Below are 17,566 nucleotides of genomic sequence, written 5' to 3'. Positions count from 1 at the left end.
GTGAGCTACAAAGAGGCGAGACAGCAGGCGGGCCCTGTGGGAGGCAAGAGGCCTCACAGTGGGAGAAGGTCAGTGGGGGTGACGGAGAAGTAGATCTGGGAGATCAACCAGGAGGGGCCCTGTGGGGCTCTCCGACCTATGGCCACTCTGCGGCTGCCTGGAGCCTGTCATAATAACCATAGTCATTACATGACGGTAGGTAGTATTTAGTGAGCACTTACTACATGCTGAGTATCGGGTTACCTGCCTCCCTGTGTTAGCTCATTTTATTCTCATGGTAACCTACCAGAGTAGGAGCTATTATCTTCCGCTTTGCAGGAGAGGCCACGGATGCTGGGGATGTTAAACAGCCTGTCAGACGTTCTGAGTTGACAGTCCAGGCTGCCTGATTTTGGGCCCCACTCTCTCTAGCTTCTAGAATATTTGCTCCTAGGATAAAAGCAAATCTACTCTGCCCAGATGGAGGGCTCAGGAGTGCCAGTTTTGTGGAGGAAGGATGAGTGCATTCATGTGGTTTCCACACAGAGCATCCCTGTGATTGCAGGGTCTGAGAGGGGCCCTTTGGAAGAAGGTCATCTTCCCTGAAGGAAGGTGCAGCTCTGGTTGGAGGGGCCTCTGAGAAGCAGCCAAATCAGTTCTGCTAACCCACAGGCCAGTGGGCGGTGGCCAGAGTCTCCCATTCACAGCAAGTGGTCCGTGCCTGGGACACACAGAAGAATAAGTTCAAAGTATTCAAGGGCAGGCGCAGGGCTCACACCTGTAATCCCAGTACTTGGGCAGGCTGAGGCAGGAGGATCGCTTGAGGTATACCTATGGGCTGCCAGCTGGTCCAAGCAATGGGTGGGAGGGTTCGAGACCAGCCTGGGCAGCATAGCAAGACCTCCAACTCTAAAATAACAATAGTAATGGTAAATAAATAAATTCAATAAATACCCCAGGCCTGGTTGGTTAGAGATAAATGCTTAAGAGCCTGCAGAAGAATAGCTTAAGACCACTCCGTGGTTTTTCCTCCCTATTCAGTGGCCTGAGTGGTGCAGTGGGAGCTGCAGACCAGGCTTCAGTAGGCAACTGAAGTTGAATAGGCAAGAGGGCATCCGCACACCTTCTGGCCGGTCTTGACCTCGGGTTGAGTAGAAGCGGGCCTTGGGGTTTTAATGAACAGGTGACGGGGCCAGATGCAGCGGCTCATGCCTGTAATCCTAGCACTTTGTTTGGGAGGTTGAGATGGGAGGATCGCTTGAGGTCAGGAGTTTTGAGACCAGCCTGGGCAACATAGTGAGACGCCATCTCTATTGAAAAAGAGAGAGAGAGAGAGAGAGAGAGAGCACGAAGGGGAGGTGGCTTAAGATAGGCAGGTGAGGAGCGGGGCCCTCAGTGTGAGCCAGTTATTGTCCATGTAGTGCTTTGGGCAGCGCCGGCTCTGTTGCAGTGTCTGGAGCCAAGCGCTTCCCTCTGTGCCCTGGCTTAGCCTGGCTGCTCTGCTCCTTCACAAGTGGTGCAGTCTGTGGGTCAAAACTCTTTTTGCATTTTTCCTTGAACAAAGCATTTTGTTTGTCAAACTGCTGAAACAATTATTGTGAAGCCAGAGGAAGAAAACATTTAGATATGTGGTGCTTTAACTTTTTGACTGGACCCACAAAAAAATATATATTTTATACTGTAATCAAGTATGTACACACACACACACACACTCACACACACACTCACACACACACACACTCACACACACACACACTCACACACACACTCACACACTCAAGAGACACACACACTCACGCACACACTGACACACACTCACACACACACTCAGATACACACACACACACTCAGATACACACAACTAAAACAGAAATTTTCCTGAAACAATTCTTAATTGTACTATATGCAACACACTTGATATTTTGTATTTCATTCAATTTCATTTAAATAAAATGTGATTTGAGATGCTAGTTAGTGGGTCATGAAAACAATTTAGAGAATCTCAAACTACGTTAAAAAACACCAGTTTCGCTGAAGATGCTGATAGCTAGAAGAAGGAACAGACTGAATCGTTCGTCTGTCTCAACTCCCCCTGGGGACTGAATTTTCCAAGGTCAGAGGCTAAGCCTTCCCTGTGAGTCCTAATGTGGGACCTTGCACCCATGAGTCTTCACAGACACTGTGGCAAACACCAGGACTCTGAGCAGAAAGGGGGGTTCAGGGGAGAAGGCAGGAGGTGCCTCTCTTCAGAGTGAACATTTCACTGGGATTTATTTAGCTGTAAAATGACTTCCAGGAAACAGGAAACAGGTCGAACGAGGCTAGAGAGGAAGGTAGAAGCCAGTTGGAGACAAAACACTCCCCGGAGTGGTTTTGAGCATTGTGAGCATTGCTGTGTGATTGGCACGAACACGCAGAAACGGAAAATAGTTGAGAGGATCAACTTGGGAGCCAGCTGGCCTTGGGTGGAATCTGCCTGGCTGTGCCTCAATTTCCTTATTCCTATAAAATGGGGATGTAATAGTATTCAATTCTTGGAGTTGTTACCTAATCAGTATGCCAGTTATTGATGCTAAAAAGAAGGCAGCTGAACTACCCACACAAATCAGGCTCCAACTCTCGCCAGCGCTGGTCAAGATTTTGGGCCTCCAAGTACGTGGGCAGGTCAGTGGGTTTCTTCTATGTTGTGCAGAAAGGAGAGAATGTGGGTTTCTGGGTGCAGCTTTGCGATTTCAGCATGCCCAGCCTATGTCTTGAATGAATAGGCCTCTTCCCTGTGTCCCCACTGACATTGCTTAGGGCAGGGCCTCAGCTACTAGCCTCTCTATTCCATACTGCACACGCTTGCTTGAACGATCTTTCTTTTTTCTTTTTTTTGAGACAAAATCCCATGCTGTCGCCAGACTGGAGTGCCGTGGTGCGATCTGGGCTCACTGCAACCTCCGATTCTCTGGTTGAAGTAATTCTCCTGCCTCTTCCTCCTGAGTAGCTGAGATTATAGGCACATGCCACCATGCCCAGCTAATTTTTGTATTTTTAGTAGAGACTGGGTTTCACCGTGTTGGCCAGGATGGTCTCCACTTCCTGACCTTGTGATCTGCCTGCCTCGGCCTCTCAAAGTGCTGGGATTACAGGCGTGATCCAAAGAGCAAAGTTGATAATGTTACTTTCTGGGAGGAATCCCTATATTATGCCCCTGCTTAAGCCCTTGGAAGGCTTTCCACGGTCTATGATGCATTCCAAACTCCCTTCACGGCAAAGCCTCAGCCCACCTCTCAGACCCATTCTTCACCACCCTCTCCATACTCTACCTTCTGATCCAACCAAATAACTTTCGTCCTCTGATGGTGCAATACAGTTTCAAGTCTCCATGCTTTTGCCCATTGCCATTTTCTGTGCCTTGCCTTTCACTGCCCTGCCAGCTGGGCTGGTGCCTTTATAAAGAATTATGACACTCAGTGGAAGCACTGTGTCCTCTGACCTGTAGAGCCAGGAGCTTCTCCTCTGTGCTCCCACTTGCTCTGACGTTGTTCTAAGGAGGAAAGCTGAAAGGTTTGCCCAGCTTCCCGATTCTGGCCACTAGAGAGCAGTAGAGTTAGGCAAGTGTCCGGCTTGGGCTGGCCCAGACTTCCTGCTCTTCTTGCCCTGAACTTCCCGACACCGCAGCACCTCGCTCCCGGAATGCTGCACAGCCCCTTTGCGGGTCTCTTGGCATCTGCCATGCCATCTTCACTCTTATGTACAGAGCTAGCCAACCAAAGGCACTGTTAAAAAATAAAATTTCAACAGAGTGAAACATCTAATTATGTTTCTTTCTTTTTTTTGAGACAGGGTCTTGCTCTGTCATCCAGGCTGGAGTGCAGTGGTGCGATCTTGGCTCACTGCAGCCTTGACCTCCCAGTCTCATGATCTTCCCATCTTAGTCTCCTGAGCAGCTGGGACTACAGGTGCACACCACAAGGCCCAGCTATTTCTTTTGTAGAAGACAGGGTTTTGCCATGTTGCCCACGCTGGTCTTGAGCTTCTGCGCTCAAGTGATCTGCCAGCCGTGGCCTCTCAAATTGCTGGAATTACAGGCCTGAGCTACCACATCCAACCTTTTTTTTTCTTTTTAATTGAGACAAGGTCTCACCTTGTTGTCCAGGCTGCAGTGCAATGGTGCAATCATAGCTCACTGCAATCTTGAACTCTTGGGCTTAAGTGATCCTCTCACCTCAGCTTCCCGAGTAGATGGGACTGCAGGCATGCGCCACCATGCCCAGCCCTAACTGGCTTTTATTAGAGATCCAGGAATCAGATGGCCTCTCTTCCGAAATAGAGGGAGTTCCACGGGGCATGGCAGATCCATTGGTTTTGTAAGGTAGCTTTGAGCAGGAACAAGGAAACAGAATACCACAAAAAAGCAGATGGGTTAACATCAGGTTGCTTTCCTTATAGGGATTAAAAGAAAGAGGACTGCCTCATCATGCCAGCTCAGGTTGACTGGGCCCTTTCCAATTGGTTGCTGTAAGTCTCCTGTTTTTAGGAAAACCTGGTCTGTTAGGGGATTTTCCTGCTTCCTTAAAATTTCATTTTTATTATGCAGCACTTAACACCAGTACCTTTATTTTGACTTGGTCTGTTGGGGCCTAGTGCAGGACCTCAGTCCAAAACAATGGGCTCCTCTACATTTAGTTACCATCACCATGGAGCGGGGCAGTGAGAGGGGTGAAGTGTGGCGACCTGCAGAGAGTATCTGTGAGTGCTCTTGCTGCAAAGAGCAGGAACTCACTCTGGCTAACTCAAGCTAAGAACCAGCTGACGAGAAAGAATATTGGATGGTTTACAGAACTGATTTGTGTCTGGCAAACCAGGTTCAGGAAAATGGGCAGGGAACACCCTGAAGACCAGGTAGCTAAGAACCTAGTGACAGCCACTCAGCCTTGGGGTCAGGATGCCCGTTTGAGTGCTGCTACCAATTGCTGTGGACTGCGGGACTCTTTACCCTATTACCATGGCTTGACCTCCCAGGCTCAAGCAATCCTTCCACCTTAGCCTTCTGAGTAGCTGGCACTACAGGTATGTACCATCTCTAACTGCCCGTCTCTCCCTTGAGAGTCAAAGCCTCCAGCTTGAGCATCCCATGGGCTGAGCCTGGGTCCCACATGGGCCCTAGAAGACTGTCTGCTTCCTGCCGAGGCCACCCCCTGGGGAACTCCCCTACATTGGAGGGACTCAAATGTGGGCAGACAAAAATCAACAGATGTCCTCTGTGGAGATTCACAGGTCCCCTCTCTAGAATAAGCTCATTCTGGATGGCACTCTGGAGTTCATTTGATTATCCAGGAAGTCCCTTTGCTGCTTTGTTGGGGTGAGGGGAGTGAAGAAAGAGAGGTGTGTCCGTTGCCCCATCATCTCTAGCACTGGTTGCCACAGAAGTCACCAGTATCCACACAACAGAACCAGAGTGAATGGCTTGGCATGGTCATTCCTCTGTTCACCCCAGAAGGAGAAGGCTGGGCAGCAGGAAGGGGAAAGCAAGGCAGCGACAGTTTTATAATGTGCCTGCCCAGGACAGGCAGATGCCAATCAGGAAGAAGGAGGACTTCATGGAAACAGGGTATGAAGCAATCTGTTTGGCTTGAAGTGACTGTGTGAACTGATACAGTTGTTTGCCATAAATGTTGGCTGCATATGGAGTTATTTTGACCCTTATGAAATACTCCAGCCAGGTGCAGTGGCTCATACCTGTAGTCCCAGCTACTCGGGAAGCTGAGGTGGGAGGATCTCTTGAGCCCGGGAGATGGAGGCTGTAGTAAGCTGGGATCGCATCACTGCACTCTAACATGGCTGATAGAGTGAAGCCCTGTTTCAGGAAGAAAAAAAAAACACTCCAATGCTTCAGGAAACTGAATCCATTGCTTCACAGACTCTCCTCAACTGGAAGCCCACACAGATGCTGGGGTCTCAGGCATTCCTGCTGGGGAAGGAAGCCTTAGCTCTGCTCAGAAGCAGAATAGCTCCAGGGACAGGACAGGGAAGCAGAATGAGAGAGTCACACTTTTCCCTAAAACTGTAGTTTAGAAACTGGACTGCACAGACCCCGAGAACCTCTGGGACCTCAGGCGTGCACAGCCCTGGGTGGAGGGCTGTCAGATAAAACAGAGGACACTCAGTGACGTTTGAAAACCAGACAAAGTTTTAGTATAAATAGGCCCCATGCAATATTTTTAAAATGATTTTTTTAAAAATCAAACTTAACTGGATGTCCTGTGTGATTTTGTGATATAATTAGAAATAGATATTTGGGAAGAAGCAGCTTCTCCTCTCCTTCTGGAATCTCTCCCTGGTTCAGTCCGCCTGCCTCCACTCCTGCCTCCACCATGTCCATCAGGGTGACCCAGAAGTCCTACAAAGTGTCCACCTCTGACCCCGGGGCCTTCAGCAGCCGCTCCTGCACGAGTGGGCCCTGGTGCCCGCTTGAGCTCCTCGAGCTTCTCCCGAGTCAGCAGCAGTGGCTTCCAGGGGGGCCTGGGTGCAGGCTATGCTGGGGCCAGCGGCATAGGCATGGGAGGCATCACTGCCATCACCATCAACCAGAGCCTGCTGAACCCCATTAAGGTGGATGTGGACCCCAACATCTAGGCCGTGCATACCCAGGAGAAGGAGCAGATCAAGACCCTCAACAACAACTTTTCTTCCTTCATCGACAAGGTGCGGTTCCTGGAGCAGCAGAACAAGATGCTGGGGACCAAGTGGAGCCTCCTGCAGCAGCAGCAGAAAACGGCTCGGAGCAACATGGACATGTGTGAGAGCTACAGCAACAACCTGCGGCGGCAGCTGGAGACTCTGGGCCAGGAGAAGCTGAAGCTGGAGGCGGAGCTTGGCAACATGCAGGGGCTGGTGGAGGACTTGAAGAACAAGTATGAGGAAGAGATCAATAAGCCTACAGAGGTGGAGAATGAATTTGTCCTCATCAAGAAGGATGTGGATGAAACTTATATGAACACGGTAGAGTTGGAGTCTCGCCTGGAAGGACTGACTGACGAGATCAACTTCCTCAGGCAGCTGTATGAAGAGGAGATCCGGGAGCTGCAGTCCCAGATCTCCGACACGTCTGTGGTGCTGTCCACGGACAACAGTGCTCTCTGGACATGGACAGCATCATCGCTGAGGTCAAGGCGCAGTCCGAGGAGATCGCCAACCGCAGCTGGGCTGAGGCGGAGAGCATATACCAGATCAAGTATGAGGAGCTGCAGATGCTGGCTGGGAAGCACAGGGATGACCTGCGGCATACGAAGACTGAGATCTCCGAGATGAACCGGAACATCAGCCGGCTCCAGGCTGAGATCGAGGGCCTCAAAGGCCAAAGGTCTTCCCTGGAGGCTGCCATTGCAGATGCTGAGCAGTGTGGGGGCCGGGCACTCGAGGATGCTCATACCAAGCAGCAGGAGCTGGAGAGCGCCCTGCATCAGGCCAAGCAGGACATGGCATGGCAGCTGGGTGAGTACCAGGAGCTGATGAACGTCAAACTGGCCCTGGACATCGAGATTGCCACCTACCGCAAGCTACTGTAGGGCAAGGAGAGTCGGCTGGAGTCTGGGATGCAGAACATGAGTATCCACACGAAGACCACCAGTGGCTATGCAGGTGGTCTGAGCTCTACCTTTGGGGGCCTCACAAGCCCCGGCCTCAGCTACGGCCTGGGCTCCAGCTTTGTCGCGGGCTCTGGCTCCTTCAGCCCCACCAGCTCCACCAAGGCTGTGGTTGTGAAGAAGATTGAGACCCGCGATGGGAGGCTGGTGTCCGAGTCCTCTGAAGTTCTGCCCAAGTGAACAGCTGCAACAGCCCCTCCCAGCCTGCCCCTCCTGAGGCTGCCTCAGAGCCCGAGAGGGAGACCACTGTGCAGGGGAGCACAGGGAACCAGAGACCCACCCGACGCTCAGCCCTAGCCCTCAGCCCACCCTCAGGGAGTTCACTGCCTGGGGACTCCCCCTTGCCCATGCCTCCAGCTGCAAAACAATTCAATTGCTTTTTTTTTGGTCCAAAATAAAATCTCAGCTAGCTCGGGAAAAAAAAAAAAAAAAGAGAAATAGATATTTGGTCTTCATCCCCAGTTCCTGGACGGAGCTCCTAAACTCTTGTAATTTCCTGAGTGACTGGGGAGATAGAAGCATCTCTTGTTATACTGTTTGGTCTCAATTCCCAATTCCTAACACTAAGCTTCTAAGACCCCTGAAACCTCCAGAGTGATGAGCGTCTTTTTGTATGTTAATGGGATAACTGGTGGCTGGGGGCCCCTAGAAAGCTTCAGGATGGGAGACAGTCACCAGAAAGACCAAAGAATGATTAGAATTTTCAGTTCCTTCCCAAATCTGGGAAGGAGATAGGGGCTGGAGATTGTATTAGTCAACAATGGTCAGTGATTTTTACCAGTCATGCCTGCATAGTGGAAATAAAAACCCTAGATGAGAGAGCTCAGAGAGCTTCCGGGTTGGTGAATGCATCTACACCATGGAATGGAAGCTCCTGTGCTTGGGACCCTGGACATCCCTCTATGTACAGTACCTTCCCTCTTTTTTTTTTTGAGATGGGGTCTTGCTATGTTGCCCAGACTGGTTTTGAACTCCTGGCCTCAAGATTATGCTTCTGCCTCAGCCTCCTGAGTAGCTGAGATGATATATCCAGCACCTCTTCATCTGGCTGTTCATTTGTATCCTTTATAATAAACCCACTATAGTTAAGTAAAGTGTTTCCCTGAGTTCGGTGGGCCAATGTAGCAAATCATTGAAGCTGAGGAAGGAGTCATGGGAACTCCTGACTTGCAGCCACGTTGGATGGAAGTGTGGATAAGCTAGGGACCCAGTACTTGTGGTTCGTGGGAAGCAGGGGCAGTCTTGTGGGACGAGTCCTTAACCTGTGGGATCTGTGCTGACTTTGAGTAGTGGCATAACTGAATTAAATTGTAGGACACTCAGTGTCCTCAGAGACTTAGAGAATTGCTTGGTGTGAAAACCTCACACATTTGATGTCAGAAGTGTTATGTGAGTAGAGAAACCATTGTCTTTTTCCTTTCATCCTGTATTTTTGTTTGCTAAATGTGGCAACCTTACTTGAGTATGCTGCTTTTTAAAAATTTGAGTCTTAGGCTGGGTGTGGTGGCTCACGCCTATAATCCCAGTACTTCGGGATGCCAAGGCAGGCGGATCATTTGAGGTCAGGAGTTTGAGACCAACCTACCCAACATGACAAAACCTCATTTCTACTAAAAAGAGAGAGAGAAAAAATAGCTGGGCGTGATGGCAGGTGCCTGTAATCCCAGCTATTCAAGAGGCTGAGGCATGAGAATTGCTTGAACCCGGGAGGTAGAGGTTGCAGTGAGCCGAGACTGCACCATGACACTCCAGCGTGTGGGCAACAGAGTAAGACTCCATCTCAAAAAAGAAAAGAAAAAAAATTATTTTGGGTCTTAGGTTAGATTTTCTTGGAATAAGAAAGGCATTTTGTTTTGTTTTGTTTATTTTATAAAAATCCAGCTGTGCATAGAAGAAAAGGTTTGCACTGTCAAAAAAATAAAAATTGGCCGGGCGCGGTGGCTCAAGCCTGTAATCCCAGCACTTTGGGAGGCTGAGATGGGTGGATCACGAGGTCAAGAGAGCGAGACCATCTTGGTCAACATGGTGAAACCCCATCTCTACTACAAATACAAAAAATTAGCTGGGCATGGTGGCACGTGCCTGTAATCCCAGCTACTCGGGAGGCTGAGGCAGGAGAATTGCCTGAACCCAGGAGGCGGAGGTTGTGGTGAGCTGAGATCACGCCATTGCACTCCAGCCTGGGTAACAAGAGCGAAACTCCGTCTCAAAAAACAAAACAAAACAAAACAAATAAATAAATAAAAATTTTGAAAGCACGCTGACTCTTCATTTCTTATCCTCTTTACATGAAAAACTTAGCTGTAATGAATGTTTAACTAATTCTTTCACCCTGTACATTTTTCTTTTTTTTTGAGACAGAGTCTCTCTCTGTTGCCCAGGTTGGAGTACATTGGTGAGATCTAGGATCGCTGTAACCTCTGCCTCCTGGGTTCAAGCAATTCTGTCTAGCCTCCCGAGTAGCTGGGATTACAGGCGTGCACTACCATGCCAGCCTAATTTTTGTAGTTTTGTATTTTGTAGAGACCATGTTGGTCAGGCGGTCTTGAACTCCTGACCTCAAGTGATCCGCCTGCCTCGGCCTCTGAAAGTGCTGGGATTACAGGCATGAGCCATCTCACCCGGCCCACCATGTACATATTTTACAGTGCCTCTATCACAGCCCAGGCGCTGCTGCGGATGATAGGGACAAGATGAAATGAAGAAGGAAGACTGCTGCAGTCTCATGGGTCTCTCCAATGTACTGGGGCAAATAGACCACATGGAGAGATCACGTGTGGTGGGTGCAGAGAGGCAGTTTGTACTGCTCAGATCATGGCAGAGCAGGGAAGAATGAAGTGGGGTGGTAGTAAGTGATGCAAGCCAGGTGTTGACATGGACACTCTGGTTCCAGTGGGTCATTGGTCAAAGCTGATGAACAAGCAGCTGGAAGAGGCTGGTCCTCTTGAACGTTCTCTCTTCCCTTCCTATACTGTTTATTCCAGTCTTTGTTAAGATTCATTAAGTAGTAAAGCAACTACTTTCTGTTTAGTTGACTTCAAACACGTGGCATGGGTGAGCCATTTCCTCAGGGCATCTTCAGGATCTGGCTGGAGGATCCAGCCCAAGGCCTTGTGGGTTTGAGGGGAGGAGAGGACACAGTCCAGGAGCCACCTTTACCTGTGGACCTGAGGCTCCTTCCAGCCCTGACCGGCGACAGCAGGATGGCAGAGGGAAACCAAGAGATCCTGAGGGAGGAGGAATGTTCAAAGGGCAAAAAGCTCTCAACTTTATTAACTCTTGAATAAACAGCTCGTCCTTAAGGACAGATGAGTAACCCATGAGGAACCCGACTCTATAAAGGGCAGAATTGCATTCTATTGCCCCAGGAAACAGCATGGGAAAATGAGATTTCTCTGTTATGCTGAACAGGGATTACTCTTGTTTCCCGCCTCCCCTTTTTTAATCATTAGAGGAAATTATTTCCTTTCCAGAAGAGTCTGTCTTCTGTGGCTTTCCATACCCAGCTCTGGACTGGGCTGCCTGGCAAGAGTATGAAGTGGACTTGCGGTTGATGGTCTAAGATTCTCCAGCCACACATGTGTTTGTGTCCAGCTACTGGCACCAGCTGATTCAGCCTTTGAGCCTGGCCACGCTTGGTCAGGAACACGTGAGATCCCCAGCATGTGACCAAGCCTCAAGCAGCCATGTGGGCTGTGGATGTGAAGGCTTAGAGACTGTATTGTGGGAGTCCAGAACCACAACCTGTAGCCCGAGGATTGGTGAGCCAACTGCAAGTGTGCGGAACACAAGGGCGTCATTTTCTCCTGCTCCTCCAGGGAGCTAGAAATAGAACTCTGCCCTTTGTCCTTGAGGAGCTGAGGCAACTGCCTGGCGTGGCGTGGGTGTTGGTGACCACAGGCCCCTTTGTTCCTCTCTCCTAGTCACCCTCTTGCTCCTTCCTCGCATCTGTGACCCTCGGTCCCTGGCCCTGTGGAGACTGGGCGGGACTCAGTGCCACTGTGTGTGTCTGGGTGAAGGTGACTGCTCAGCACTGGCACGTCTGGAGAATGTGGTGGTGAGCTCCCTCTCCGCTGCCATTAGCCACCCACGGCCTTGCTGAGTGTGGCTGACCCTGACCTGGGGCATTCAGAAGTGCCTGGCTTCTTTCTGGCAGCAATTTCAGTGTCAGACATGTGCCTCCAGGGTATTGTTTTTAAAATGTCATTAACTGGCCAGGCACAGTGGCTCGCACCTGTTATCCCAGCACTTTGGGAGGCTAAGGCAGGTGGATCGCTTGAGGTCAGGAGTTCAAAACCAGCCTGACCAACATGATTAAACCCCATCTCTACTAAAAATACAAAAATTAGCCAGGCGCGGTGGTGCCTGTAATCTGAGCTACTTGGGAGGCTGGAGAATCGCTTGGACCTGGGCGGCAGAGATAGCAGTGGGCCAAGATTGTGTCATTGCTCTCCAGCCTGGACAACAAGAGCAAAATAGCGTCTCAAAAAAGAAAAAAAAAGTCATTAACTGAAACCCACAGTGAAAACACTTGCACTTTACTGTGCACTGCGCCCACACATTATATACTGGACGTTTACCCTTAAGGACCTCCTCCCTGGCTCCCCTGCTCTCAGCTTCCCTTGGGTTCAGTGAGGAGCAGGCCTGGCAGGACTGCAGAGAGAGGGATGGGGAGGTATTTACTCCCCAGTGGGGTTGCCATAGGCTGGCTGATCCCTCACCTGATGATCGCCACTCTTTCCACATCATTCTCTCTGTCTCCAAGTTCTGGAAACACTTCCCTCCTTAAAGCCTTCAAGCCTAAAGGGGATGAGTAAGCCCCACTGCCCCTTATGATTTACCTACATCCTGTCCCATCTTTGTAAATAGTGTCTATCCAATGCTCTGAGACACTATTCAATTAGCATGTGCTGCTTTTTTATTCAGGGGCATTGGCTCAAATGTATCCAGGTAGTGTGTACATACACACACACAACACACACACATACACATACATGTATATATACACACACCAATATTTCATGAAGTAATACACTCACTCCCTGTGAGACCCTCTTAATATGTTATTCTTGTTTTTCTTTTTTGAGAGGGAGTTTCATTCTTGTCGTTTAGGTTGGCGTGCAATGGTGTGATCTCAGTTCACTGCAACCTCCGCCTCCCGGAGTTCAAGTGATTCTCCTCCCCCAGCATCCCGAGTAGCTGGGATTACAGGTGCCTGTTACCACGCCCAGCTAATTTTTGTGTTAGCATGGGTTTCGCCATGTTGGCCAGGCTGCTCTCGAACTCCTGGCCTCAGGTGATCCTCCTGCCTTGGCTTCCCAAAGTACTGTGATTATAGAGTAATACTGATACTGAGCCACCATGCCCTGCCCTCTAATATGTTATTCTATTCTGTCAACTTTTTAAAGAATGCTCATCCCACCCACTAAACTGACTCCATGACCCACTTATGGGTCTTGATTCGCAGTCTGAAAGGCATTGCATTAGGGCCAGCCCAGGGTGAGTGGCCTTAGTTCGGCTGGCTATGCTGTGTAGCAGAGGTCAGTAAGAAAAACGGCCCTGGGTGCATTCTGGGGCTTCTCTTGGGGAAGGCTGGGCTCCTCTTGGGGGGTCCCCCAGAGGGCATTTCCTTCCTGTAGTCATCACATTCCAGGGGCCAGTTTTCCACTTTGTAGGCCTAGGAATCCAAGTTGGTTAGGAGCCTTGGAGGTGGCTGGGTTCAGGGTGACACACTTTGGCCCAAGTGTAAATATCAGAGTGCTGAGTCAGTCGCTCCTGCTGAGGATCCAGCCACCCAGTGGGCTGTGTTTACCCACCAGCACCTGTTCTCTGGTAGGGAATTCTACCCAGAAAGCCAAACTGTCATCAGAAGGCACTTGGCTGGCACAGTCCTGGAGCAAGGGAGCTAGGAGACTCCCGGAGACACCTGCTGCGTGCCTGGGAGGCCTGAGCACCTCTCCGCGGTGCTCCTGAAATGCCTGCCTTTGTCCCCACCACCTGTGATTATAGAGTAATACTGATACTGAGCCACCATGCCCTGCCCCTTTGGCTGACCCATCACATTTCTTATTCTGTCCTCGTCTCTGTCTGAGCAGTTGAAGTTTTCTATTTCAAGTCCTGGTGGTGGACGATGGGACTGGCTGTATGCATTGTGGCCTCCCCTGGCTGCCCTGCAGGTGAGGTGGGTTGCACATGTGTTTGGGGAGTAGCAGGAGCTTCCTCTGCTTTACCTCCAGGTAGTCCAGAGATGTGTGGCCAGGGTCTACCCATCAGCAATAACCATACGTGGCTATTTATTGAGTGCTTTGTAGAATGCTGGATACGGTGGTGTGGAGTGGCACTTTCATTTCTTTCCCATAACCATCTGATGAGATAGTACTACTTTCCCTATTTTGTGCATAAAGAGATGAAGTTTAGAGAGGTCAAGGGGCTTGGCTGAGGTCATTGAGTAAACCAATTGACAGGGGGCCCTAGAAACTGTCTGTGAATATGTATGTGTGCTCTGAAAGGACAGGGACCATGCCTCCCTATAAGCTCTCACTCCCTAAAGGCAGGACTGTGCCCCCCTCAGTGGCTTCCCTCCCGCCCTGCTAGCTGCCCTGGAGTGCCCAGGGCAGTATGTGGCACAGCAGGAGTGCTCTGTTGCATGCTTGCTGACAGTCACAGACAGGGGACCCACCTCTTGCCAAAGAGAGAAGACCAGTGGGAGCCTCAGACCACAGGGAAGTGACTGCGTGGATGCACCAGACCATGGCTGGGTGACTCAGCAGCTGGCTGACTGATGGACGAATGGACGTCAGTCCTATGGTGTGGCCCTTCCCTTTTCTCCCCGGAACAATAACAAATCCTGGTTCTGTGATTTGGTCTCCATAGGAACTGGAAAACATTTGATAAAATGGAGCCTCTGGGACAGGTGGGCTGAGCAGGTCTGAATAAAAACAATTCTTTCCTGCCCCTTCACCCAGAATCCAGGCATCTGGTCTATTTGCAGCTGGTTAGGTAAATAGCCTAGGGGGAATCATGCAGCCGCCTGAACTGACTCACCTTGTCCAAACTAGGAAGTCAGGGAAGTCACTGTCTATGCTGGCAGGACCCGGCACAAATTCTTGGTAGGAGGAAATGGGGCCTCAGGCACCCTGTCTGGACATTCTGAGTATCCCGTGGTGTGCTTGCCCCCTGCACTTTCTTACTGACCTCTGCAACACACCATGTGGGCTCTGTCCTGGTCATTGTGGGGAATTAGAAGAAGGGGGACAGGGCCCCAGGCTCAGAAAGGAGCTGGTCTGCTAGGGGGTAGGGCACATGCGGGGACAGTCCTGTTGGGTCCCAGTCCTAGCACAGATCGGGAATCACAGGAATCAGTAGGGAAGTAATTAGGATGTAGGTTCTGGGAGAGGATGGGGTTTGGTGGATTGGACCAGAATTCTCCGTTCCCCAGCAAGCCTGAACCAAGTGTGGCACCATGCTCATGTGCACAGTCTGGGTCCTGGGGTGACTGCCGGGGACCAGGGCACTGCATCCTCTTGCAGGCTCGGCCATCTCAGCCTTCTGTGCATGACTGTTGGTTCTACAGACTTCGCTTGCACTCTCCCAGTGCATACTGGGCACTTTCCATCTCGGGCACTTGGTTTGGACATTTTTTTAAAAAACCAAATTAAATTTTTAATTGACAAATAATTGCATCTATTTATGGGGTACAATGTGATGTTTTTTGAGTTGGGGTCTTGCTCTGTCACCTAGGCTGGAGGGCAGTGGTGTCTTTGTGGCTCATTACAGCCTGAAACTCCTGGGCTCAAGCCATCCTCCTGCCTCAGGCTCCTGAGCAGCTAGGACCACAGGTGCACACCATTGTGCTGGCTAATGTGGTGTTTAGATACATGATACTTTGTGGAATGACCAACTGAGCATCTTGACATCAATATATCCCACCCGTCCCTGAGATTAAGCACATTCAACCCCCACACCAAATGACTCTCCTTCCCCAAAGCACCGACAGCATTCCAGGTTAAAGCCATTCTCTATATCCAGCCTGTTGCTAATGTCTAAGGAGTCTCAGACAGCCAATCTCTCCCAGGGGCCTCCATTCCTTTCCCCAGAGCCAGCGCCCTTGGCCGCATCTTGCACAGGTCCCGTGGGGTCTTGACGTGAGAAAACTGTGTTGCCTCTGTCTTCCTCCTTGCTCCCAGCCCATCGGTAACAAAGGCCTAGGAATATCTTCCACAGGCAGCCTCTAACTAGTCTCTGCCTCCTGGCTCTGTTCCCTTGGTCTTCCTCCATGCAGGGCCAGAATCTACTTTCTAACACTCAGCTCTGGTCCCTGTGCTCCTGCTCAGAAACCACTGATGGTCCAGCCCAAGTTCATGTTCAACGTGTAGGCTGAAGCAGAGCATTCCAGAGCCCTGTCCAGGGTTAAAGAGTTCATTCTGCCAGCCTTGGTCTCCTCTCTTGTGAGGTCATGGAGGAGGTGGGAGCTCTGCAGGCACCCCAGCCCTGGCCCTCCATAGGCCTGTTAAATGATTTGCTCATGGACCCAAAGTGAGCATGTGGGTGGAAGGCTGTGCTCTGATTCCAGGAAAACAAATGGACGCAAGCAGAGGGAAGGAGGGGAATCAGGGTCCCCCAGCACCAAAGCCCTCTGAAGAAGGGAATGGGGAAAGAGGTACACAAAAGCATATGAGGTAGCAGGGCCTCGCCTTGGGCCTCTGTGGCTGATCCAAAGAGGGTCAGAATCTTAAGTATGTTCCGGGACTAACGCAAGAGGAGCTGGACACCATCATTTCCTCTGCCTCAGGGTGTCAGCCTGGAAGAAATGAGATGGCGCCAGGTCTAAGTCCTGCGAAGTTCTCTGTAGAACATGTTTACAATCTGGTTGTCTCAGAAACTTCCCCTAACTCCAGTCCAGGTTTACTATTTACCAAAAAACAAACAAATTAAAGAGTCAAGCATCAGAAATGATGCAAGTTCCATGTCAGCCCTGGGAGGCTGTGAAACACCTGGGCAATCAGCAAGGGTGTGATGTCATCTGCAGAAATGCTTGGCTCACAGGCACCTCTGGTCACGTGACCTGGTCCGTGTGCCCTGGTCACATGGGGGCTTTCCCCACTGAGCTCAGTGTTTCTGATGAATAACCAAGACACAACAGAAACTGTCATGTCACAATAAATTCTGTAAGTCATGTGATGGGACAGTTTTTCTCTTCAAAGCTGTAGCCACAGAGCAAAGATCGAGAGCAAGCATTACTTAGCAGAATCTGGCTCTGCTGGGATGCTGGCCTGCCCTTTGCTTTGGCTGGAAAGTCAGCTCCACTGCAGTTTCAGTAACTCTCCTTCCAGGAAAGAGGCTCTCTATGAAAGGGTTTTCTCAGAGGCACCAGCTCTAAAATTTATTTAGCAAAACTCCTGAACTCAACACCAGTCTTCCCTACTGGACTTCTGTCTCCTTGTGTTGGCCTGGCCTCCATGTCCACCCCCAGGGACAGGGAGGCAGCCTGAGCTGGGCACGCCTTCATCCCAGACCATAGTGGGCCATGTGGAGGCTTCAATGATGGCTGGTTTAAGCCAAGGGAAGGAGTTGGATTTATGCAGACAAAGCGTTCTGCTCAGAAAATGCCTGGTAGCAAGTTGCAAATTTTAGGAAGCAGAAAGGTAATGAGGCATTGAGGTGGAGCGATTCTTCCAGACTCCCACTCTTTGCAAAACAGCTGTTGACCACCTGGAATCCTGGCACCGGGCCCAATGATGTGGGTAGTTCATAAGTGGACAGCCAGGTCACTATCCTCAAGGGGCTATGTTCTACTTAGGAAAATAAAACTGCCACATTCCAGAGCAATAACAAGCAATAGAGAACAGCATGCAATCTACCGTAACACCAGAGCAGCAATGACACACTGGGAAAAGCATGGATGTTCCCAGTGCATCTGAATTCTAGCTCGGCCACTCACTAGCAGCTGTGCA

The 17,566-nt window shown here is 50.3% G+C and overlaps 1 pseudogene; it reads left to right on the top strand.

Moving 5' to 3' along the window:
• The first annotated feature begins 6,274 nt into the window (after positions 1 to 6,274).
• On the top strand, positions 6,275 to 7,841 carry LOC100385906 (keratin, type II cytoskeletal 8 pseudogene; annotated as a pseudogene).
• The last annotated feature ends 9,725 nt before the right edge of the window (positions 7,842 to 17,566 follow it).

The sequence above is a fragment of the Callithrix jacchus genome, chromosome 19 (assembly GCF_049354715.1).
Source record: "Callithrix jacchus isolate 240 chromosome 19, calJac240_pri, whole genome shotgun sequence".
Taxonomy (NCBI): Eukaryota; Metazoa; Chordata; class Mammalia; order Primates; family Cebidae; genus Callithrix; species Callithrix jacchus.
Note: the sequence above shows the minus strand (reverse complement) of the source record. Positions and strands in the feature narration are given on the sequence as shown.